The sequence below is a fragment of the Symsagittifera roscoffensis genome, chromosome 1, assembly GCF_963678635.1.
Source record: "Symsagittifera roscoffensis chromosome 1, txSymRosc1.1, whole genome shotgun sequence".
NCBI classification, from domain to species: domain Eukaryota; kingdom Metazoa; phylum Xenacoelomorpha; order Acoela; family Convolutidae; genus Symsagittifera; species Symsagittifera roscoffensis.
The window spans coordinates 95,604,370-95,629,493 of record NC_087062.1 but is presented as its reverse complement, the minus strand read 5'-3'; the positions used below and the strand labels follow the sequence as shown (position 1 = coordinate 95,629,493).

Here is a 25,124-nt window from a genome sequence, read left to right as displayed (position 1 = left end):
TGACACTGTAACCATTTTACGAACATTGTGCGATTCAATGAGGACATTGACGGGACTGTCCGGGGAGTATGTGACATTCGGCCAGAATGGCCAAAATGCAATTTATGCAGACTTCGAGTTTTTAGCAGCGAGCCTTCCGGATTGGTGGTTATTACGAACTAAGAACGTTATTGGAACGATTGGGCAAACGGTGAGGGCTAGAATATTCTGGTATTTTAAAATTTCAAAAATTCGAATTATGACGTCATATTTCTGAGAAACGTCAGAAACGGCCATTTTGACTAAAGCGAGAAAGAAAAAGAGAACAACATTAGCTGCGCTAGCAACAACAACGAAATTGAGATCGGAAAACAACAACGAGTTACAGAGTAACAGAAGAACACTCCGAGTTGCAACTATTGTGCTGCTACAATAGTTGCAAGGCCGTTGCGAACAACGGTGAAGGGTGGAGGACAGCCCTCCGGATTAAGAGGAAGTCAAGATTAACAAGCTTGATCCAGCGGATTCATCAATCCGGAAGGGTAAAGGAACTGAAATTTTTATCCTGTTGCATAAACTTTTAGCTTCCTGTCATGTCCTGACTTGAATTTAATTAATATCTGGATTCATTTTGATAGGGATGAGAAGCTAGGAGTTGGGGGAAAGGGTTGATCCATCTTCGATGGAGATGATGATTTTTATCTTCTGAACAAAAACAATAGTAATATAATAAGTAGTAGCCCTGTTTTTAGGAGTGACCTCGTGGTCTGGGGATACTGAGACCCAGCCATGACCTCACTATTTCTGCATGTAATCTAGTTAATTTGAGTGTTTTGACCGAAGCCGAAGGCAGTAACGTTTTTGTCGACCCGATGTTAGAAAAGACCACCGAAAAGTACTGGCTTGGTAGAGACGGTGAAAAGCATGCAAAGCTCTGTTTAGACGCTAGCCAGTCGTCTTAAGACTTAGTTTTGTTTTCCGTCGATATGTATCTTCCGAGCGAATGTTACAGAATAGATTTACCAGTCCGGGAGTTGACCCCGGGCCTTGTGGGTGAGAGCCACAAATCCTGACCGCTAGACCAACTGGGATGTCAAGTTTAGCTGTTTTTTTTTGGAATTAAGTGAGCGCCTTAATGGCACGTTTTCCTATTTGAAAACAAACACGCACAAGTTTTCTGCCCTGAACGATTCATGAAGTTTTTCAGCAATTTAAGTTCTTGTAACCTATACAACTTCAAAGAAATCTTAAAGAACTCAATTGAGCGTAATAGTTAATAGGAAGAAAAAATCATTTAAAAATTAATAGACTCACCAGTCCCGGAGTCGAACCCAGACCGCTAGACCAACTGGGATGTTAATGTTACCTGTAATTTTTTAGAATACAGTGAGCGCCTTAATGGCTCGTTTTTCTATTTGAAGATAAACACGCACAGGTTTACTGCTCTGATCGATCCAAGATGTTTTGCAACATTTTAAATTCTTGTATCCTATACAACTTCAAAGAACTCTCAAAGAACTCAATTGAGCGTAATAGTTATTAGGAAAAAGAAATCAATTTTAATTTTTTCATAGATTTCCCATTCCGGGAGTCTAACCCGGGTCTTGTGGGTGAAATCCACAAATCCTAACTGCTAGACCAACTGTGATATGAAGGTTAGGTGTAATTTTGTCCCCATATAATCAACGCCTAATTGGCACGTTTTTCTTTTCGAAGGCAAAGACGCACAAGTTTTCTACTATGGTCGATCCATGAAGTTTCTCAACATTTAAATTTTTGTATCCTATACAGCCTCAAAGAATTCTTTTGAGCGAAATACTTGTTGAGAAATTCATTTCAATTTTTTTTTGAAATTTGAGCTAAAAGAAAAAATTTTCCCTGTCCGGTAGTCAAACCCGGGCTTTGTGGGTGAGAGTCACAAATTCTGACCTCTAGGCCATTTGCAAAATCAAGGTTAAATGTGATTTTTTCGAAAACAGTGAGCGCCTAATTGGCACCTTTTTCTGTTTGAAGATAAACACGCACAAGTTTACTGCTCTGATCGTTCCTAGAAGTTTTTCAACATTTTAAGTTCTTGTAACCTATACAACTTCAAAGAGATCTTAAAGAACTCAATTGAGCGTAACAGTTAATAGGAAGAAAAAATCAATTGAAAAATTAATAGATTTCCCATTCCGGGAGTCGAACTCGGGTCTTGTGGGTGTAACCCACAAATCCTAACTGCTAGACCAACTGGGATATGAAGGTTAGGTGTATTTTTGCACCCATAAAATGAACGCCTAATTGGCTTGCTTTTCTTTTCGAAGGCAAAGACGCGCAAGTTTTCTGCTCTTATCGATCCAAGAAGTTTTGCAACATTTTAAATTCTTGTATCCAATACAACTTCAAAGAACTCTCAAAGAGCTCAATTGAGCGTAATAGCTAATAGGAAAAAGAAATTAACTTTAATTTTTTTTTATAGATTTCCCATTCCGGGAGTCGAACCCGTGTCTTGTTAGTGAAGCCACAGATCCTAACCGCTAGACCAAGTGCAATATCAAGGTTAAATGTGATTTTTTTTAATACAGTGAGCGCCTAATTGGCACGTTTTTCTGTTTGAAGATAAACACACACAAGTTTTCTGCCCTGAACGATTCATGAAGTTTTTCAGCAATTTAGGTTCTTGTAACCTATACAACTTTAAAGAAATCTTACAGAACTCAATGGAGCGTAATAGTTAGCAGGAAGAAAAAATCAATTGAAAAATTAATAGATTTCCCAGTCCGGGAGTCGAACCCGGATATTGTGGGTGAGAGCCACAAATCCTGACCGCTAGACCAACTGGGATATTGATGATATCGGTATTTTTTTGGAATACAGTGAGCGCCTTAATGGCACGTTTTTCTATTTGAAGATAAACACGCACAAGTTTTCTGCTCTGATCGATCCAAGAAGTTTTGCAACATTTTGAGTTCTTGTATCCTATACAATTTCACAAAAATCTTAATGAACTCAATTGAGCGTAATAATTAATAGGAAGAAAAAATCAACTGAAAAATGAATAAATTTCCCAGTCAGGGAGTCGAACTTGGGCCTTGCGGGTGAGAGCCACAAATCTTGACCGCTAGACCAACTGTGATGTCAATGTTAGCTGAATTTTTTCCGAATTAAGTGAGCGCCTTAATGGCACGTTTTTTCCATTTGAAGATAAACAAGCACAAGTTTCCTGCTCTGATCGATCCAAGGAGTTTTGCAACATTTTAAGTTTTTGTATCCTATACAACTTCAAAGAACTCTCAAAGAGCTCAATTGAGTGTAATAGCTAATAGGAAAAAGAAATTAATTATAATTTTTTTATAGATTTCCCATCGGGAGTCGAACCCGTGTCTTGTTAGTGAAGCCACAGATCGTAACCGCTAGACCAAGTGCAATATCAAGGTTAAATGTGATTTTTTTCGAATACAGTGAGCGCCTAATTGGCTCGTTCTTCTGTTTGAAAATAAACACGCACAAGTTTTCTGCCCTGAACGATTCATGAAGTTTTTCAGCAATTTAGGTTCTTGTAACCTATACAACTTCAAAGAAGTCTTAAAGAACTCAATTGAGCGTAATAGTTAACAGGAAGAAAAGATCAATTGAAAAATTAATAGATTTCCCAGTCCGGGAGTCGACCCCGTGCCTTGTGGGTGAGAGCCACAAATCTTGACGGCTAGACCAACTGGGATAATAATGTTATCTGTATTTTTTTTTGGAATACACTTAGCGCCTTAATGGAACGTTTTTCTATTTGAAGATAAACACGCACAAGTTTTCTGCTCTGATCGATCCAAGAAGTTTTGCAATATTTTGAGTTCTTGTATCCTATACAATTTCACAAAAATCTTAATGAACTCATTTGAGCGTAATAGTTAATGGGAAGAAAAAATCAATTGAAAAATGAATAGATTTCCCAGTCCGGGAGTCGAAACCGGGCCTTGTGAGTGAGAGCCACAAATCCTGACCGCTAGACCAACTGGGATGTCCATGTTAGCTGAATTTTTTTTGGAATACAGTGAGCGCCTTGATGGCACGTTTTTCTATTTGAAGATAAACACGCACAAGTTTTCTGCTCTGATCGATCCAAGAAGTTTTGCAACATTTTGAGTTCTTGTATCCTATACAACTTCACAAAAATCTTAATGAACTCAATTGAGCGTAATAGTTAATAGGAAGAAAAAATCAATTGAAAAATGAATAGATTTACCAGTCCGGGAATCGAACCCGGGCCTTGTGGTTGAGAGCCACAAATCCTGACCGCTAGACCAACTGGGATGTCAATGTTAGCTGAATTTTTTTCGAATTAATTGAGCGCCTTAATGGCACGTTTTTTTTATTTGAAGATAAACACGCACAAGTTTTCTGCTCTGATCGATTCATGCAGTTTTTCAACAATTTAAGTTCTTGTTACCTATACAACTTCAAAGAAAACTTAAAGAACTCAATTGAGCGTAATAGTTAATAGGAAGAAAAAAACCAATTGAAAAATGAATAGATTTCCCAGTTCGGGAGTCGAACCCGGGCCTTGTGGGTGAGAGCCACAACTCCTGACCGCTAGACCAACTGGGATGTCAGTGTTAGCTGTATTTTTTTTTTGGTTTTAAGTGAGCGCCTTAATGGCACGTTTTTCTATTTGCAGATAAACACGCACAAATTTTCTGCTCTGATCGGTTCATGAAGTTTTTTAAGCAATTCAAGTTCTTCTAACCTATACAACTTCAAAAAAATCTTAAAGAACTCAATTGAGCGTAATAGTTAATAGGAAGAAAAAATCATTTGAAAAATTAATAGATTCACCAGTCCGGGAGTCGAACCCGGGCCTTGTGGGTATCCGCCACAAATTCTGACCGCTAGACCAACTGGGATATTAATATTATCTGTAATTTTTAGAATAAAGTGAGCGCCTTTATATCAGGTTTTTCTATTTGAAGATAAACACGCACAAGTTTTCTGCTCTGATCGATCCAAGAAGTTTTGCAACATTTTAAGTTCTTGGATCCTATACAACTTCAAAGAACTCTCAAAGAGCTCAATTGAGCGTAATAGCTAATAGGAAAAAGAAATTAATTTTAATTTTTTTTTATAGATTTCCCATTCCGGGAGTCGAACACGTGTCTTGTTTGTGAAGCCACAGATCCTAACTGCTAGACCAAGTGCAATATCAAGGTTAAATGTGATTTTTTTTCGAATACAGTGAGCGCCTAATCGGCACGTTTTTCTGTTTGAAGATAATTACGCTCAAGTTTTCTGCACTGAACGATTCATGAAGCTTTTCAGCAATTTTGATTCTTGTAACCTATACAACTTCAAAGAAATCTTAAAGAACTCAATTGAGCGTAATAGTTAGAAGGAAGAAAAAATCAATTGAAAAATTAATAGATTTCCCAGTCCGGGAGTCGAACCCGGGCCTTGTTGGTGAAAGCCACTAATCCTAACCGCTTGACCAACTGCAATATCAAAGTTAAATGTGATTTTTTCGAATACAGTGAGCGCCTAACTGGCACGTTTTTCTATTTGCAGATAAACACGCACAAATTTTCTGCTCTGATCGATTCATGCAGTTTTTCAACAATTTAAGTTCTTGTAACCTATACAACTTCAAAGAAAACTTAAAGAACTCAATTGAGCGTATAGTTAATAGGAAGAAAAAATCAATTGAAAAATGAACAGATTTACCAGTCCGGGAATCGAACCCGGGCCTTGTGAGTCAGAGCCACAAATCCTGACCGCTAGACCAACTGGGATGTCAATGTTAGCTGAATTTTTTTCGAATTAAGTGAGCGCCTTAATGACACGTTTTTTCTATTTGAAGATAAACACGCACAAGTTTTCTGCTCTGATCGATTCATGCAGTTTTTCAACAATTTAAGTTCTTGTAACCTATACAACTTCAAAGAAAACTTAAAGAATTCAATTGAGCGTAATAGTTAATAGGAAGAAAAAATCAATTGAAAAATGAATAGATTCCCCAGTCCGGGAGTCGAACCCGGGCCTTGTGGGTGAGAGCCACAACTCCTGACCGCTAGACCAACTGGGATGTCAATGTTAGCTGTATTTTTTTTTGGTATTAAGTGAGCGCCTTAATGGCACGTTTTCTATTTGCAGATAAACACGCACAAATTTTCTGCTCTGATCGATTCATGAAGTTTTTTTTAGCAATTTAAGTTCTTGTAACCTATACAACTTCAAAAAAATCTTAAAGAACTCAATTGAGCGTAATAGTTAATAGGAAGAAAAAAATCATTTGAAAAATTAATAGATTCACCAGTCCGGGAGTCGAACCCGGGCCTTGTGGGTATCCGCCACATATCCTGACCGCTAGACCAACTGGGATATTAATATTATCTGTAATTTTTAGAATAAAGTGAGCGCCTTTATAGCACGTTTTTCTATTTGAAGATAAACACGCACAAGTTTTCTGCTCTGATCGATCCAAGAAGTTTTGCAACATTTTAAGTTCTTGGATCCTATACAACTTCAAAGAACTCTCAAAGAGCTCAATTGAGCGTAATAGCTAATAGGAAAAAGAAATTAATTTTTTTTTTTATAGATTTCCCATTCCGGGAGTCGAACCCGTGTCTTGTTTGTGAAGCCACAGATCCTAACTGCTAGACCAAGTGCAATATCAAGGTTAAATGTGATTTTTTTTGAATACAGTGAGCGCCTAATTGGCACGTTTTTCTGTTTGAAGATAAACACACACAAGTTTTCTGCCCTTAACGATTCATGAAGTTTTTCAGCAATTTAGGTTCTTGTAACCTATACAACTTTAAAGAAATCTTAAAGAACTCAATTGAGCGTAATAGTTAATAGGAAAAAAAAATCATTTGAAACATTAATAGATTTCCCAGTCATTGAGCCGAACCCGGGCCTTGTGGGTGAAAGCCACAAATCCTGAACGCTAGACCAACTGGGATATTAATATTATCTGTAAATTTTAGAATAAAGTGAGCGCCTTTATGGCACGTTTTTCTATTTGAAGATAAACACGCACAAGTTTTCTGCTCTGATCGATCCAAGAAGTTTTGCAACATTTTAAGTTCTTGGATCCTATACAACTTCAAAGAACTCTCAACGAGCTCAATTGAGAGTAATAGCTAATAGGAAAAAGAAATTAATTTTAATTTTTTTTTATAGATTTCCCATTCCGGGAGTCGAACCCGGGCCTTGTGGGTGAGAGCCACAACTCCTGACCGCTAGACCAACTGGGATGTCAATGTTAGCTGTATTTTTTCTTTGGTATTAAGTGAGCGCCTTAATGGCACATTTTTCTATTTGCAGATAAACACGCACAAATTTTCTGCTCTGATCGATTCATGAAGTTTTTTTTAGCAATTTAAGTTCTTGTAACCTATACAACTTCAAAAAAATCTTAAAGAACTCAATTGAGCGTAATAGTTAATAGGAACAAAAAATCATTTGAAAAATTAATAGATTCACCAGTCCGGGAGTCGAACCCGGGCCTTGTGGGTATCCGCCACATATCCTGACCGCTAGACCAACTGGGATATTAATATTATCTGTAATTTTTAGAATAAAGTGAGCGCCTTTATGGCACGTTTTTCTATTTGGAGATAAACACGCACAAGTTTTCTGCTCTGATCGATCCAAGAAGTTTTGCAACATTTTAAGTTCTTGGATCCTATACAACTTCAAAGAACTCTCAAAGAGCTCAATTGAGAGTAATAGCTAATAAGAAAAAGAAATTAATTTTAATTTTTTTTTATAGATTTCCCATTCCGGGAGTCGAACCCGGGCCTTGTGGGTGAGAGCCACAACTCCTGACCGCTAGACCAACTGGGATGTCAATGTTAGCTGTATTTTTTCTTTGGTATTAAGTGAGCGCCTTAATGGCACGTTTTTCTATTTGCAGATAAACACGCACAAATTTTCTGCTCTGATCGATTCATGAAGTTTTTTTAGCAATTTAAGTTCTTGTAACCTATACAACTTCAAAAAAATCTTAAAGAACTCAATTGAGCGTAATAGTTAATAGGAAGAAAAAATCATTTGAAAAATTAATAGATTCACCAGTCCGGGAGTCGAACCCGGGCCTTGTGGGTATCCGCCACATATCCTGACCGCTAGACCAACTGGGATATTAATATTATCTGTAATTTTTAGAATAAAGTGAGCGCCTTTATGGCACGTTTTTCTATTTGGAGATAAACACGCACAAGTTTTCTGCTCTGATCGATCCAAGAAGTTTTGCAACATTTTAAGTTCTTGGATCCTATACAACTTCAAAGAACTCTCACAGAGCTCAATTGAGCGAAATAGCTAATAGGAAAAAGAAATTAATTTTTTTTTTTATAGATTTCCCATTCCGGGAGTCGAACCCGTGTCTTGTTTGTGAAGCCACAGATCCTAACTGCTAGACCAAGTGCAATATCAAGGTTAAATGTGATTTTTTTTGAATACAGTGAGCGCCTAATTGGCACGTTTTTCTGTTTGAAGATAAACACACACAAGTTTTCTGCCCTTAACGATTCGTGAAGTTTTTCAGCAATTTAGGTTCTTGTAACCTATACAACTTTAAAGAAATCTTAAAGAACTCAATTGAGCGTAATAGTTAATAGGAAAAAAAAATCATTTGAAACATTAATAGATTTCCCAGTCATGGAGCCGAACCCGGGCCTTGTGGGTGAAAGCCACAAATCCTGAACGCTAGACCAACTGGCATATTAATTTTATCTGTAAGTTTTAGAATAAAGTGAGCGCCTTTATGGCACGTTTTTCTATTTGAAGATAAACACGCACAAGTTTTCTGCTCTGATCGATCCAAGAAGTTTTGCAACATTTTAAGTTCTTGGATCCTATACAACTTCAAAGAACTCTCAAAGAGCTCAATTGAGCGTAATAGCTAATAGGAAAAAGAAATTAATTTTAATTTTTTTTTATAGATTTCCCATTCCGGGAGTCGAACCCGTGTCTTGTTTGTGAAGCCACAGATCCTAACTGCTAGACCAAGTGCAATATCAAGGTTAAATGTGGTTTTTTTTCGAATACAGTGAGCGCCTAATCGGCACGTTTTTCTGTTTGAAGATAAACACGCTCAAGTTTTCTGCACTGAACGATTCATGAAGCTTTTCAGCAATTTAGATTCTTGTAACCTATACAACTTCAAAAAAAATTTAAAGAACTCAATTGAGCGTAATAGTTAGAAGGAAGAAAAAATCAATTGCAAAATTAATAGATTTCCCAGTCCGGGAGTCGAACCCGGGCCTTGTTGGTGAAAGCCACTAATCCTAACCGCTAGACCAAGTGCAATATCATGGTTAAATGTGATTTTTTTCGAATACAGTGATCGCCTAATTGGCACGTTTTTCTGTTTGAAGATAAACACGCTCAAGTTTTCTGCACTGAACGATTCATGAAGCTTTTCAGCAATTTAGATTCTTGTAACCTATACAACTTCAAAGAAATCTTAAAGAACTCAATTGAGCGTAATAGTTAGAAGGAAGAAAAAATCAATTGAAAAATTAATAGACTTCCCAGTCCGGGAGTCGAACCCGGGCCTTGTGGGTGAGAGCCACAAATCCTGACCGCTAGACCAACTGGGCTTTTACTGTTATCTGTATTTTTTTTTGGAATACAGTGAGCGCCTTAATGACACGTTTTTCTATTTGAAGATAATTACGCACAAGTTTTCTGCTCTGATCGATCCAAGAAGTTTTGCAACATTTTGAGTTCTTGTATTCTATACAACTTCACAAAAATCTTAATGAACTCAATTGAGCGTAATAGTTAATAGTAAGAAAAAATCAATTGACAAATGAAGAGATTTCCTAGTCCGGGAGTCGAACCCGGGCCTTGTGGGTGAGAGCCACATATCCTGACCGCTAGACCAACTGGGTTGTCAATGTTATATGTATTTTTTTTCGAATTAAGTGAGCGCCTTAATGGCACGTTTTTTTTCTATTTGAAGATAAACACGCACAAGTTTTCTGCTCTGATCGATCCAAGAAGTTTGCAACAGTTCTTGTATCCTATACAACTTCAAAGAACTCTCAAAGAGCTCAATTGAGCGTAATAGCTAATAGGAAAAAGAAATTAATTTTAATTTTTTTTTTATAGATTTCCCATTCCGGGAGTCCAACCCGTGTCTTGATAGTGAAGCCACAGATCCTAACCGCTAGACCAACTGAAATATCAAGATTAAATGTGATTTTTTTTCGAATACAGTGAGCGCCTTAATGGCACGTTTTTCTATTTGAAGATAAACACGCACAAGTTTTCTGCTCTGATCGATTCATGAAGTTTTTCAACAATTTAAGTTCTTGTAACCTATTCAACATCAAAGAAACCTTAAAGAACTCAATTGAGCGTAATAGTTAATGGGAAGAAAAAATCAATTGAAAAATGAATAGATTTCCCAGTCCGGGAGTCGAAACCGGGCCTTGTGGGTGAGAGCCACAAATCCTGACCGCTAGACCAACTGGGATGTCAAGTATAGCTGTATTTTTTTGGAATTAAGTGAGCGCTTTAATGGCACGTTTTTCTATTTGAAAACAAACACGCAGAAGTTTTCTGCCCTGAACGATTCATGAAGTTTTTCAGCAATTTAAGTTCTTGTAACCTATACAACTTCAAAGACATCTTAAAGAACTCAATTGTGCGATAGTTAATAGGAAGAAAAAATCATTTAAAAATTAATAGTTTCACCAGTCCGGGAGTCGAACCCAGGCCTTGTGGGTGAGAGCCACAAATCCTGACCGCTAGACCAACTTGGATGTTAATTTTATCTGTATTTTTTTAGAATACAGTGAGCGCCTTAATGGCTCGTTTTTCTATTTAAAGATAAACACGCACAGGTTTACTGCTCTGATCGATCCAAGAAGTTTTGCAACATTTTAAACTCTTGTATTTTATACAACTTCAAAGAACTCTCAAAGAACTCAATTGAGCGTAATATTTATTAGGAAAAAGAAATCAATTTTAATTTTTCCATAGATTTCCCATTCCGGGAGTCTAACCGGGTCTTGTGGGTGAAATCCACCACTCCTAACTGCTAGACCAACTGGGATATGAAGGTTAGGTGTAATTTTGTCCCCATAAAATCAACGCCTAATCGGCACGTTTTTCTTTTCGAAGGCAAAGACGCACAAGTTTTCTACTAAGGTCGATCTATGAAGGTTCTCAACATTTAAGTTTTTGTATCCTATACAGCTTCAAAGAATTCTTTTGAGCGAAATACTTGTTGAGAAATTCATTTCAATTTTTTTTTGAAATTTGAGCTAAAAGAAAAAAATTTCCCTGTCCGGTAGTCGAACCCGGGCTTTGTGGGTGAGAGTCACAAATTCTGACCTCTAGGCTATTTGCAAAATCAAGCTTTAATGTGATTTTTTCAAAAACAGTGAGCGCCTAATTGGCACCTTTTTCTGTTTGAAGATAAACACGCACAAGTTTTCTGCTCTGATCGTTCCTAGGAGTTTTTCAACATTTTAAGTTCTTGTAACCTATACAACTTCAAAGAACTCTTAAGGAACTCAATTGAGCGTAAAAGTTCATAGGAAGAAAAAATCAATTAAAAATGTAGTAGATTTCCGAATACGGGAGTCGAACCTGGTCCTTGTGGGTGAGAGCTACCAATCCTGACCACTAGTCCAACTGGGATATTAATTTTATCTGTATTTTTTTTCTGAATAAACTGAGCGCCTTATTGGCGCGTTTTTCTATATGAAGATAAACACGCACAAGTCTTATGCTCTGATCGATCCAAGAAGTTTCGCAACATTTCAAATTCTTGTAACCTATACAACTTCAAAGAACTCTTAAAAAACTCAATTGAGCGTAATAATTAATAGGAAGAAAAAATCAATTAAAAATTTGATAGATTCCCCAGTCCGGGAGTCGAACTCGGTCCTTGTGGGTGAGAGCTACAAATCCTGACCTCTAGACCAACTGGGATATTACTGTTATCTGTATTTTTTTCGAACACAGTGAGCGCCTAATTGGCGCGTTTTTCTATTTGAAGATAAACACGCACAAGTTTTCTACTATGGTCGATCCATGAAAATTCTCAACCTTTAAGTTTTTGTATCCTATACAGCTTCAAAGAATTCTTTTGAGCGAAATACTTGTTGAGAAATTCATTTCAATTTTTTTTTGAAGTTTGAGCTAAAAGAAAAATTTTTCCCTGTCCGGTTGTCGAACCCGGGCTTTGTGGGTGAGAGTCACAAATTCTGACCTCTAGGCCATTTGCAAAATCAAGGTTAAATGTGATTTTTTCGAAAACAGTGAGCGCCTAATTGGCACCTTTTTCTGTTTGAAGATAAACACGCACAAGTTTTCTGCTCTGATCGTTCCTAGGAGTTTTTCATTATTTTAAGTTCTTGTAACCTATACAACTTCAAAGAACTCTTAAAGAATTCAATTGAGCGTAAAAGTTCATAGGAAGAAAAAATCAATTAAAAGTGTAGTAGATTTCCCAATGCGGGAGTCGAACCTGTTCCTTGTGGGTGAGAGCTACAAGTCCTGACCGCTAGACCAACTGGGATATTAATTTTGTCTGTGTTTTTTTCTGAATAAACTGAGCGCCTTATTGGCGCGTTTTTCTATTTGAAGATAAACACGCACAAGTCTTATGCTCTGATCGATCCAAGAAGTTTCGCAACATTTCAAATTCTTGTAACCTATACAACTTCAAAGAACTCTTAAAGAACTCAATTGAGCGTAATAATTAATAGGAAGAAAAAATCAATTAAAAATTTGATAGATTCCCCAGTGCGGGAGTCGAACCTGGGCCTTATGGTTGAGAGCTCCGAATCCTTACCGCCAGACCAACTGGGATATTAATGTTATCTGTATTTTTTTTTCGATTAAACTGAGCGCCTCAATGGCGCGTTTTTCTATTTGAAGATAAACACGCACAAGTCTTATGCTCTGATCGATCCACGAAGTTTTGGAACATTTTAAGTTTTTGTAACCTACACAACTTCAAAGAACTCTTAAAGAACTCAATTGAGCGTAATAATTAATAGGAAGAAAAAAATCAATTAAAAAATTAATAGCTTTCCCAGTCAGGGAGTCGAACCCGGTCCTTGTGGGTGAGAGCTACAAATCCTGACCGCTAGAACAACTGAGATATTAATGTTATCCGTATTTTTTTTTGAATAAAATGAGCGCCTTAATGGCACGTTTTTCTATTTGAAGATAAACACACATAAGTCTTATGCTCTGATCGATCCACGAAGTTTTGGAACATTTTAAGTTTTTGTAACCTACACAACTTCAAAGAACTCTTAAAGAACTCAATTGAGCGTAATAATTAATAGGAAGAAAAAAATCAATTAAAAAATTAATAGCTTTCCCAGTCAGGGAGTCGAACCCGGTCCTTGTGGGTGAGAGCTACAAATCCTGACCGCTAGAACAACTGAGATATTAATGTTATCCGTATTTTTTTTTGAATAAAATGAGCGCCTTAATGGCACGTTTTTCTATTTGAAGATAAACACACATAAGTCTTATGCTCTGATCGATCCAAGAAGTTTTGCAACATTTTAAGTTCTTGTAACCTATACAACTACAAAGAACTCTTAAAGAACTCAATTGAGCGTAATAATTAATAGGAAGAAAAAATCAATTAAAAACTTAATAGATTTCCCAGTCCAGGAGTCGAAACCGGTCCTTTTGAGTTAGAGCCACAAATCCTGACCGCTAGACCAACTGGGATATTAATATTATCTGTAATTTCTTAGAACAAAGTGAGCGCCTTAATGGCTCGTTTTTCTATTTGAAGATAAACACGCACAGGTTTTCTGCTCTGATCGATCCAAGAAGTTTTGCAACTTTTAAAATTCTTGTATCCTATACAACTTCAAAGAACTCTCAAAGAACTCAATTGAGCGTAATAGTTATTGGGAAAAAGAAATCAATTTTATTTTTTTCATAGATTTTCCATTCCAGGAGTCTAACCCGGGTCTTGTGGGTGTAATCCACAAATCCTAACTGCTAGACCAACTGGGAGATGAAGGTTAGGTGTAATTTTGTCCCATTAAAGTGAACGCCTAATTGGCACGTTTTTTTTTCGAAGGCAAAGGCGCACAAGTTTTCTACTATGGTCGATCCATGAAATATCTCAACATTTTAAGTTCTTGTATCCTATACAGCTTCAAAGAACACATTTGAGCGAAATACTTATTAAGAAATTATATCAGTTTTTATTTGAAAAATGAGCTAAAAGAAAAAATTTTCCCAGTCCGGGAGTCGAACCGGGACATTGTGGGTGAGAGCCTCAACTCCTGACTCCTGACCGCTAGACCAACTGCAATATCAAGGTTAATTGTGATTTTTTTTTCGAAAACAGTGGGCGCCTAATTAGCACGTTTTTCTGTTTGAAGATAAACAGCAACAAGTTTTCTGCTCTGATCGATCCAAGAAGTTTTGCAACATTTTAAGTTCTTGTATCCTATACAACTTCAAAGAACTCTCAAAGAACTCAATTGAGCGTAATAGTTAATAGGAAAAAGAAAAAAATTTTAAATTTTTTTTTATGGATTTCATATTTCCGGGAGTCGAACCAGTGTCTTGTTGGTGAAAGCCACTAATCCTAACTGCTAGAGCAATTGCAATATCAAGGTTAATTGTGATTTTTTTTTCGAATACAGTGAGCGCCTAATTGGCACGTTTTTCTGTTTGAAGATAAACACACATAAGTCTTATGCTCTGATTGATCCAAGAAGTTTTGCAACATTTCAAGTTCTTGTATCCTATACAACTTCAAAGAAATCTCAAAGAACTCAATTGAGCGTAATATCTAATAGGAAAAAGAAATTAGTTTTAATTTTTTTTTATAGATTCCCCATTTCGGGAGTCGAACTCGTGTCTTGTTAGTAAAATCACTAATCCTAACCGCTAGTTCAACTGCAATATCAAGGTTAAATGTGATTTTTTTTTCAATACGTGAGCGCCTAATTGACACATTTTTTCTGTTTGAAGTTAAACACGCACAAGTTTTCTGCTCTGATCGATTCGTGAAGTTTTTCAACATTTTAAGTTCTTGTAACCTATACAACTTAAAAGAACTCTTAAAGAACTCAATTGAGCGTAATAGTTAATAGGAAGAAAAAATCAATTAAAAAATTTATAGATTTCCCTGTCCGGGAGTGGAACCCAAACCTTGTGGGTGAGAGCCACAAATCCTGACCGCTAGACCAACTGGGATATCCATTTTATCTGTATTTTTTTTCGAATATTGTGAGCGCATTAATGGCACCTTTTTCTATTTGAAGATAAACACGCACAAGTTTTCTGCTCTGATAGATTCATGAAGTTTTTCAACATTTTAAGTTCTTGTAACCTATACAACTTGAAAGAACTCTTGAAGAACTCAATTGAGCGTAATAGTTAATAGGAAGAAAAAATCAATTAAAAAATTACTAGATTTACCAGTCCGGGAGTCGAACTCGGGCCTTGTGGTTGAGAGTCACAAATCCTGACCGCTAGACCAACTGGGATATTACTGTTATCTGTATTTTTTTTCGAATACAGTGAGCGCCTAATTGGGACGTTTTTCTATTTGAAGATAAACACGCACAAGTTTTCTGCTCTGATCGATTCGTGAAGTTTTTCAACATTTTAAGTTCTTGTAACCTATACAACTTAAAAGAACTCTTAAAGAACTCAATTGAGCGTAATTGTTAATAGGAAAAAAAAATCAATTGAAAAATTGACAGATTCCCCAGTCCGCTAGACGAACCCGAGCCTTTTGGGTGAGAGCCACAAATCCTGACCGCTAGACCAACTGGGATATCCATTTTATCTGTATTTTTTTTCGAATATTGTGAGCGCATTAATGGCATCTTTTTCTATTTGAAGATAAACACGCACAAGTTTTCTGCTCTGATCGATCCAAGAAGTTTTGCAACATTTTAAGTAATTGTATCCTATACAACTTGAGAGAACTCTCAAAGAATTCAATTGAGCGTAAGAGTTAAAAGGAAAAAAAATTAATTTCATTTTTTTTATAGATTTCCCATTTTGGGAGTCGAACCCGTGTCTTGCTAGTAAAGCCACAAATCCTGACCGCTAGACCAACTGCAATATCAAGGTTGAATGTATTTTTTTTTCGAATACGTGAGCGCCTAATTGGAACATTTTTCTGTTTGAAGATAATCACGCACAAGTTTTCTGCTCTGATCGATTCAGAAGTTTTTCAACATTTTAAGTTCTTGTAACCTATACAACTTGAAAGAACTCTTGAAGAACTCAATTGAGCGTAATAGTTAATAGGAAGAAAAAATCAATTAAAAAATTTATAGTTTTTCAAATCCGGGAGTCGAACCCGGGGCTTGTGGCTGAGAGCTACAAATCCTGACCGCTAGACCAAATGGGATAATAATTTTATTTGTATTTCTTTTTCGAATAAAATGAGCGCTTTAATGGTACTTTTTTCTATTTGAAGATAAACACGCACAAGTTTTCTGCTCTGATCGATTCATGAAGTTTTCAACAATTTAAGTTCTTGTAGCCTATACAACTTCAAAGAACACTTAAAGAACTCAATTGAGCGTAATAGTTAATAGGAAGAAAAAAAATCAATCAAAAATTAATAGATTTTCCAATCCTGGAGTCGAACCCGGGCCTTGATGGCGAGAGTCACAAATCCTGACCGCTAGACCAACTGCGATAATAATATTATCTGAATTTTTTTTCGAATAAAATGAGCGCATTATTGGCACGTTTTTCTATTTGAAGATAAACACGCACAAGTTTTCTGCTCTGATCGATCCCAGAAGTTTTGCAACATTTTAAGTTTTTGTATCCTGTACAACTTCAAAGAACTCTCAAAGAACTTAACTGAGCGTAATAGTTAAAAGGAAAAAGAAATTAATTTATATTTTTTTTTACAGATTTCCCATTTTGGGAGTCGAACCCGTGTCTTGCTAGTAAAGCCACAAATCCTAACCGCTAGACCAACTGCAATATCATGGTTAAATGTGATTTCATTCGAATATGTGAGCGCCTAATTGACACATTTTTCTGTTTGAAGATAAACACGCACAAGTTTTCTGCTCTGATCGATTCGTGAAGTTTTTCAACATTTTAAGTTCTTGTAACCTATGCAACTTCTAAGAACACTTAAATAACTCAATTGAGCGTAATAGTTAATAGGAAGAAAAAATCAATCAAAAATTAATAGATTTTCCAATCCGGGAGTCGAACCCAGGCCTTGTGGCTGAGAGCCGCAAATCCTGACCGCTAGACCAACTGTGATAACAATTTTATCTGTATTTTTTCGAATTTTGTGAGCGCATTAATGGCACTTTTTTCTATTTGAGGATAAACACGCACAAGTTTTCTGCTCTGATCGATCCAAGAAGTTTCGCAACATTTCAAATTCTTGTAACCCATACAACTTCAAAGAACTCCTAAAGAACTCAATTGAGCGTAAAAGTTCATAGGAAGAAAAAATCAATTAAAAATTTAGTAGATTTCCCAATGCGGGAGTCGAACCTGGTCCTCGTGGGTGAGAGCTACAAATCCTGACCGCTAGAACAACTGGGATATCAATGTTATCCGTATTTTTTTTTTCGAATAAAATGAGCGCCTTAATGGCAAGTTTTTCTATTTGAAGATAAACACACACAAGTCTTATGCTCTGATCGATCCAAGAACTTTTGCAACATTTTAAGTTCTTGTATCCTATACAGCTTCAAAGAACACATTTGAGCGAAATACTTATTGAAAAATTATTTCAGTTTTTTTTTGAAAATTGAGCTAAAAGAAAAAAATTTCCCAGTCCGGGAGTCGAACCGGGACATTGTGGGTGAGAGCCTCAACTCCTGGCCGCTAGACCAACTGCAATATCAAGGTTAATTGTGATTTTTTTTTCGAAAACAGTGAGCGCCTAATTGGCACGTTTTTCTGTTTGAAGATAAACAGCAACAAGTTTTCTGCTCTGATCGATCCAAGAAGTTTTGCAACATCTTAAGTTCTTGTATCCTATACAACTTCAAAGAACTCTCAAAGAACTCAATTGAGCCTAATAGTTAATAAGAAAAAGAAAATAATTTTAAATTTTTTTTTATAGATTTCATATTTCCGGGAGTCGAACCCGTGTCTTTTTGGTGAAAGCCACTAATCCTAACCGCTAGACCAATTGCAATTTCAAGGTTAATTGTGATTTTTTTTCGAATACAGTGAGCGCCTAATTGGCACGTTTTTCTGTTTGAAGATAAACACGCTTAAGTTTTCTGCTCTGATCGATCCAAGAAGTTTTGCAACATTTTAAGTTCTTGTATCCTATACAACTTCAAAGAAATCTCAAAGAACTCAATTGAGCGTAATATCTAATAGGAAAAAGAAATTAGTTTTAATTTTTTTTTATAGATTCCCCATTTCGGGAGTCGAACTCGTGTCTTGTTAGTAAAATCACTAATCCTAACCGCTAGTTCAGCTGCAATATCAAGGTTAAATGTGATTTTTTTTCAATACGTGAGCGCCTAATTGACACATTTTTTCTGTTTGAAGATAAACACGCACAAGTTTTCTGCTCTGATCGGTTCGTGAAGTTTTTCAACATTTTAAGTTCTTGTAACCTATACAACTTAAAAGAACTCTTAAAGAACTCAATTGAGCGTAATTGTTAATAGGAAGAAAAAATCAATTGAAAATTGATAGATTTCCCATTCCGCGAGACGAACCCGGGGCTTGTGGGTGAGAGCTACAAATCCTGACCGCTAGACCAACTGGGATAATAATTTTATTTGCATTTTTTTTGAATAAATGAGCGCTTTAATGGTACTTTTTTCTATTTGAAGATAAAAACGCACAAGTTTTCTGCTCTGATCGATTCATGAAGTTTTGCAACATTTTAAGTTCTTGTATCCTGTACAACTTCAAAGAACTCTCAAAGAACTTAACTGAGCGTAATAGTTAAAAGGAAAAAGAAATTAATTTAAATTTTGTTTATAGATGTCCCATTTTGGGAGTCGAACCCGTGTCTTGTTAGTAAAGCCACAAATCCTAACCGCTAGTCCAACTGCAATATCAAGGTTAAATGTGATTTTTTTTCAATACGTGAGCGCCTAATTGACACATTTTTTCTGTTTCAAGATAAACACGCACAAGTTTTCTGCTCTGATCGATTCGTGAAGTTTTTCAACATTTTAAGTTCTTGTAGCCTATACAACTTCTAAGAACACTTAAATAACTCAATGGAGCGTAATAGTTATTAGGAAGAAAAAATCAATCAAAAAATTAATAGATTTTCCAATCCGGGAGTCGAACCCGGGCCTTGTGGGTGGGAGCCGCAAATCCTGACCGCTAGACCAACTGTGATAACAATTTTATCTGTATTTTTTCGAATATTGTGAGCGCATTAATGGCACCTTTTTCTATTTGAGGATAAACACGCACAAGTTTTCTGCTTTGATCGATCCAAGAAGTTTCGCAACATTTCAAATTCTTGTAACCCATACAACTTCAAAGAACTCCTAAAGAACTCAATTGAGCGTAAAAGTTCATAGGAAGAAAAAATCAACTAAAAATTTAGTAGATTTCCCAATGCGGGAGTCGAACCTGGTCCTCGTGGGTGAGAGCTACAAATCCTGACCGCTAGAACAACTGGGATATCAATGTTATCCGTATTTTTTTTCAAATAAAATGAGCGCCTTAATAGCAAGTTTTTCTATTTGAAGATAAACACAGACAAGTCTTATGCTCTGATCGATCCAAGAACTTTTGCAACATTTTAAGTTCTTGTATCCTATACAGCTTCAAAGAACACATTTGAGCGAAATACTTATTGAGAAATTATTTCAGTTTTTTTTTGAAAATTGAGCTAAAAGAAAAAAATTTCCCAGTCCGGGAGTCGAACCGGGACATTGTGGGTGTGAGCCTCAACTCCTGACCGCTAGACCAACTGCAATATCAAGGTTAATTGTGTTTTTTTTTTCGAAAACATGAGCGCCTAATTGGCACATTTTTCTGTTTGAAGATAAACAGCAACAAGTTTTCTGCTCTGATCGATCCAAGAAGTTTTGCAACATCTTAAGTTCTTGTATCCTATACAACTTCAAAGAACTCTCAAAGAACTCAATTGAGCCTAATAGTTAATAGGAAAAAGAAAATAATTTTAAATTTTTTTTATAGATTTCATATTTCGGGAGTCGAACCCGTGTCTTTTTGGTGAAAGCCACTAATCCTAACCGCTAGACCAATTGCAATATCAAGGTTAATTGTGATTTATTTTTCGAATACAGTGAGCGCCTAATTGGCACGTTTTTCTGTTTGAAGATAAACACGCACAAGTTTTCTGCTCTGATCGATCCAAGAAGTTTTGCAACATTTTAAGTTCTTGTAACCTATACAACTTCAAAGAACTCTTAAAGAACTCAATTGAGCGTAATAATTAATAGGAAGAAAAAATCAATTAAAAGTTAACAGATTTCCCAGTCCAGGAGTCGAAACCGGTCCTTTTGAGTTAGAGCCACAAATCCTGACCGCTAGACCAACTGGGCTATTAATATTATCTGTATTTTTTTTTAGAATAAAGTGAGCGCCTTAACGGCTCGTTTTTCTATTTGAAGATAAACACGCACAGGTTTTCTGCTCTGATCGATCCAAGAAGTTTTGCCACTTTTTAAATTCTTGTATCCTACACAACTTCAAAGAACTCTCAAAGAACTCAATTGAGCGTAATAGTTATTGGGAAAAAGAAATCAATTTTAATTTTTTCATAGGTTTCCCATTCCAGGAGTCTAACCCGGTCTTGTGGGTGTAATCCACAAATCCTAACTGCTAGACCAACTGGGAGATGAAGGTTAGGTGTAATTTTGTCCCATTAAAGTGAACGCTCAATTGGCACGTTTTTTTTTTCGAAGGCAAAGGCGCACAAGTTTTCTACTATAGTCGATCCATGAAATATCTCAACTTTTTAAGTTCTTGTATCCTATACAACTTCAAAGAACACATTTGAGCGAAATACTTATTGAGAAATCATTTCAGTTTTTTTTTGAAAATTGAGCTAAAAGAAAAAAATTTCCCAGTCCGGGAGTCGAGCCGGGACATTGTGGGTGAAAGCCTCAACTCCTGACCGCTAGACCAACTGCAATATCAAGATTAATTGTGATATTTTTTTCGAATACAGTGAGCGCCTAATTGGCACGTTTTTCTGTTTGAAGATAAACAGGCACAAATTTTCTGCTCTGATCGATCCAAGAAGTTTTGCAACATTTTAAGTTCTTGTATCCTATACAACTTCAAAGAACTCTCAAAGAACTCAATTGAGCGTAATAGTTAATAGGAAAAAGAAATTAATTTTAATTTTTTTTTATAGATTTCATATTTCCGGGAGTCGAACCCGTGTCTTGTTGGTGAAAGCCACTAATCCTAACCGCTAGACCAATTGCAATATCAAGGTTAATTGTGATTTTTTTTTCGAATACAGTGAGCGCCTAATTGGCACGTTTTCTGTTTGAAGATAAACACGCACAAGTTTTCTGCTCTGATCGATCCAAGAAGTTTTGCAACATTTTAAGTTCTTGTATCCTATACAACTTCAAAGAACTCTCAAAGAACTCAATTGAGCGTAATATCTAATAGGAAAAAGAAATTAGTTTTAATTTTTTTTATAGATTCCCCATTTCGGGAGTCGAACTCGTGTCTTGTTAGTAAAGCCACAAATCCTAACCGCTAGTCCAACTGCAATATCAAGGTTAAATGTGATTTTTTTTTCAATACGTGAGCGCCTAATTGACACATTTTTTCTGTTTGAAGATAAACACGCACAAGTTTTCTGCTCTGATCGATTCGTGAAGTTTTTCAACATTTTAAGTTTTTGTGACCTATACAACTTGAAAGAACTCTTAAAGAACTCAATTGAGCGTAATTGTTAATAGGAAGAAAAAATCAATTGAAAAATTGATAGATTTCTTAGTCCGCGAGACGAACCCGAGCCTTGTGGGTGAGATCCACAAATCCTGACCGCTAGACTAACTGGGATAGCAATTTTATCTGTATTTTTTGTTTTCGAATATTGTGACCGCATTAATGGCACCTTTTTCTATTTGAAGATAAACACGCACAAGTTTTCTGCTCTGATTGATCCAAGAAGTTTTGCAACATTTTAAGTAATTGTATCCTATACAACTTGAGAGAACTCTCAAAGAACTCAATTGAGCGTAAGAGTTAAAAGGAAAAAAAATTAATTTCATTTTTTTTATAGATTTCCTATTTTGGGAGTCGAACCCGTGTCTTGCTAGTAAAGTCACAAATCCTAACCGCTAGACCAACTGCAATAACAAGGTTGAATGTTTTTTTTTTCAATACGTGAGCGCCTAATTGACACATTTTTTCTGTTTGAAGATAAACACGCACAAGTTTTCTGCTCTGATCGATTCGTGAAGTTTTTCAACATTTTAAGTTTTTGTGACCTATACAACTTGAAAGAACTCTTAAAGAACTCAATTGAGCGTAATTGTTAATAGGAAGAAAAAATCAATTGAAAAATTGATAGATTTCTTAGTCCGCGAGACGAACCCGAGCCTTGTGGGTGAGATCCACAAATCCTGACCGCTAGACTAACTGGGATAGCAATTTTATCTGTATTTTTTGTTTTCGAATATTGTGACCGCATTAATGGCACCTTTTTCTATTTGAAGATAAACACGCACAAGTTTTCTGCTCTGATTGATCCAAGAAGTTTTGCAACATTTTAAGTAATTGTATCCTATACAACTTGAGAGAACTCTCAAAGAACTCAATTGAGCGTAAGAGTTAAAAGGAAAAAAAATTAATTTCATTTTTTTTATAGATTTCCTATTTTGGGAGTCGAACCCGTGTCTTGCTAGTAAAGTCACAAATCCTAACCGCTAGACCAACTGCAATAACAAGGTTGAATGTTTTTTTTTTCAATACGTGAGCGCCTAATTGACACATTTTTTCTGTTTGAAGATAAACACGCACAAGTTTTCTGCTCTGATCGATTCGTGAAGTTTTTCAACATTTTAAGTTTTTGTGACCTATACAACTTGAAAGAACTCTTAAAGAACTCAATTGAGCGTAATTGTTAATAGGAAGAAAAAATCAATTGAAAAATTGATAGATTTCCTAGTCCGCGAGACGAACCCGAGCCTTGTGGGTGAGATCCACAAATCCTGACCGCTAGACTAACTGGGATAGCAATTTTATCTGTATTTTTTGTTTTCGAATATTGTGACCGCATTAATGGCACCTTTTTCTATTTGAAGATAAACACGCACAAGTTTTCTGCTCTGATTGATCCAAGAAGTTTTGCAACATTTTAAGTAATTGTATCCTATACAACTTGAGAGAACTCTCAAAGAACTCAATTGAGCGTAAGAGTTAAAAGGAAAAAAAAATTAATTTCATTTTTTTTATAGATTTCCTATTTTGGGAGTCGAACCCGTGTCTTGCTAGTAAAGCCACAAATCCTAACCGCTAGACCAACTGCAATAACAAGGTTGAATGTTTTTTTTTTCGAATACGTGAGCGCCTAATTGGCACATTTTTCTGTTTGAAGATAATCACGCACAAGTTTTCTGCTATGATCGATTCATGAAGTTTTTCAACATTTTAAGTTCTTGTAACCTATACAACTTGAAATAACTCTTGAAGAACTCAATTGAGCCTAATAGTTGATATGAAGAAAAAATCAATTAAAAAATTAATAGATTTTCCAATCCGGGAGTCGAACCCGGGCCTTGTGGGTGAGAGCTACAAATCCTGACCGCTAGACCAACTGGGATAATAATTTTATCTGTATTTTTTTTGAATAAAATGAGCGCTTTAATGGTACTTTTTTCTATTTGAAGATAAACACGCACAAGTTTTCTGCACTGATCGATTCATGAAGTTTTCAACATTTTATGTTCTTGTAACCTATACAACTTGAAAGAACACTTAAAGAACTCAATTGAGCGTAATAGTTAATAGGAAGAGAAAATCAATCAAAAAATTAATAGATTTTCCAACCCGGGCCTTGTGGGTGAGAGCCACAAATCCTGACCGCTAGACCATCAGGGATATCAATTTTATCTGTATTTTTTTCGAATCCTGAGAGCGCATTAATGGCACCTTTTTATTATTTGAGGATAAACACGCACAAGTTTTCTGCTCTGATCGATCCAAGAAGTTTTGCAACATATTAAGTAATTGTATCCTATACAACTTGAGAGAATTCTCAAAGAACTCAATTGAGCGTAAGAGTTAAAAGGAAAAAAATTAATTTCATTTTTTTTATAGATTTCCCATTTTGGGAGTCGAACCCGTGTCTTGCTAGTAAAGCCACAAATCCTAACCGCTAGACCAACTGCAAAAACAAGGTTGATTGTAATTTTGTTTCGAATACGTGAGCGCCTAATTGGCACATTTCTCTGTTTGAAGATAATCACGCACAAATTTTCTGCTCTGATCGATTCATGAAGTTTTTCAACATTTTAAGTTCTTGTAACCTATACAACTTGAAAGAACTCTTGAAGAACTCAATTGAGCGTAATAGTTAATAGGAAGAAAAAATCAATTAAAAAATTACTAGATTTTCCAATCCGGGAGTCGAACCCGTGCCTTGTGGTTGAGAGCTACAAATCCTGACCGCTAGACCAACTGGGATAATACTGTTATCTGTATTTTTTTTTCGAATAAAATGAGCGCTTTAATGGTACTTTTTTCTATTTGAAGATAAACACGCACAAGTTTTCTGCTCTGATCGATTCATGAAGTTTTCAACAATTTAAGTTCTTGTAGCCTATACAACTTCAAAGAACACTTAAAGAACTCAATAGAGCGTAAGAGTTAAAACGAAAAAAAATTAATTTCATTTTTTTTATAGATTTCCCATTTTGGGAGTCAAACCCGTGTCTTGCTAGTAAAGCCACAAATCCTAACCGCTAGACCAACTGCAATATCAAGGTTGAATGTAATTTTGTTTCGAATACGTGAGCGCCTAATTGGCACATTTTTCTGTTTGAAGATAATCAGGCACAAATTTTCTGCTCTGATCGATTCATGAAGTTTTTCAACATTTTAAGTTCTTGTAACCTACACAACTTGAAAGAACTCTTGAAGAAGTCAATTGAGCGTAATAGTTAATAGGAAGAAGAAATCAATTAAAAAATTAATAGATTTTCCAATGCTGGAGTCGAACCCGGGCCTTGTGGTTGAGA

The 25,124-nt window shown here is 36.0% G+C and overlaps 1 protein-coding gene and 17 non-coding genes across 18 annotated transcripts in view; 1 reads left to right on the top strand and 17 right to left on the bottom strand.

Annotated features, from left to right (window-relative positions):
- The window catches only part of LOC134857265 (serine dehydratase-like), a 260,322-nt gene that overhangs the window by 123,062 nt on the left and 112,136 nt on the right, over positions 1–25,124 (top strand). The gene's annotated exons all lie outside the window — the stretch shown is intronic.
- Positions 2,734–2,805, bottom strand: Trnae-cuc (transfer RNA glutamic acid (anticodon CUC)). The gene has a single exon. It is a non-coding gene; the product is annotated as a tRNA-Glu (tRNA).
- Trnae-cuc (transfer RNA glutamic acid (anticodon CUC)) lies at positions 3,905–3,976 on the bottom strand. The gene has a single exon. It is a non-coding gene; the product is annotated as a tRNA-Glu (tRNA).
- Positions 4,198–4,269, bottom strand: Trnae-cuc (transfer RNA glutamic acid (anticodon CUC)). Its single transcript has one exon. It is a non-coding gene; the product is annotated as a tRNA-Glu (tRNA).
- Positions 4,492–4,563, bottom strand: Trnae-cuc (transfer RNA glutamic acid (anticodon CUC)). The gene has a single exon. It is a non-coding gene; the product is annotated as a tRNA-Glu (tRNA).
- Positions 5,667–5,738, bottom strand: Trnaq-cug (transfer RNA glutamine (anticodon CUG)). The gene has a single exon. It is a non-coding gene; the product is annotated as a tRNA-Gln (tRNA).
- On the bottom strand, positions 5,959–6,031 carry Trnae-cuc (transfer RNA glutamic acid (anticodon CUC)). Its single transcript has one exon. It is a non-coding gene; the product is annotated as a tRNA-Glu (tRNA).
- Trnai-gau (transfer RNA isoleucine (anticodon GAU)) lies at positions 6,255–6,327 on the bottom strand. The gene has a single exon. It is a non-coding gene; the product is annotated as a tRNA-Ile (tRNA).
- Trnae-cuc (transfer RNA glutamic acid (anticodon CUC)) lies at positions 7,134–7,205 on the bottom strand. Its single transcript has one exon. It is a non-coding gene; the product is annotated as a tRNA-Glu (tRNA).
- Positions 7,430–7,502, bottom strand: Trnai-gau (transfer RNA isoleucine (anticodon GAU)). Its single transcript has one exon. It is a non-coding gene; the product is annotated as a tRNA-Ile (tRNA).
- Positions 7,726–7,797, bottom strand: Trnae-cuc (transfer RNA glutamic acid (anticodon CUC)). The gene has a single exon. It is a non-coding gene; the product is annotated as a tRNA-Glu (tRNA).
- Positions 8,021–8,093, bottom strand: Trnai-gau (transfer RNA isoleucine (anticodon GAU)). The gene has a single exon. It is a non-coding gene; the product is annotated as a tRNA-Ile (tRNA).
- Trnae-cuc (transfer RNA glutamic acid (anticodon CUC)) lies at positions 9,486–9,557 on the bottom strand. Its single transcript has one exon. It is a non-coding gene; the product is annotated as a tRNA-Glu (tRNA).
- On the bottom strand, positions 9,780–9,851 carry Trnae-cuc (transfer RNA glutamic acid (anticodon CUC)). The gene has a single exon. It is a non-coding gene; the product is annotated as a tRNA-Glu (tRNA).
- Trnae-cuc (transfer RNA glutamic acid (anticodon CUC)) lies at positions 10,367–10,438 on the bottom strand. The gene has a single exon. It is a non-coding gene; the product is annotated as a tRNA-Glu (tRNA).
- On the bottom strand, positions 10,654–10,727 carry Trnae-cuc (transfer RNA glutamic acid (anticodon CUC)). The gene has a single exon. It is a non-coding gene; the product is annotated as a tRNA-Glu (tRNA).
- Trnae-cuc (transfer RNA glutamic acid (anticodon CUC)) lies at positions 23,636–23,707 on the bottom strand. Its single transcript has one exon. It is a non-coding gene; the product is annotated as a tRNA-Glu (tRNA).
- On the bottom strand, positions 24,499–24,570 carry Trnae-cuc (transfer RNA glutamic acid (anticodon CUC)). The gene has a single exon. It is a non-coding gene; the product is annotated as a tRNA-Glu (tRNA).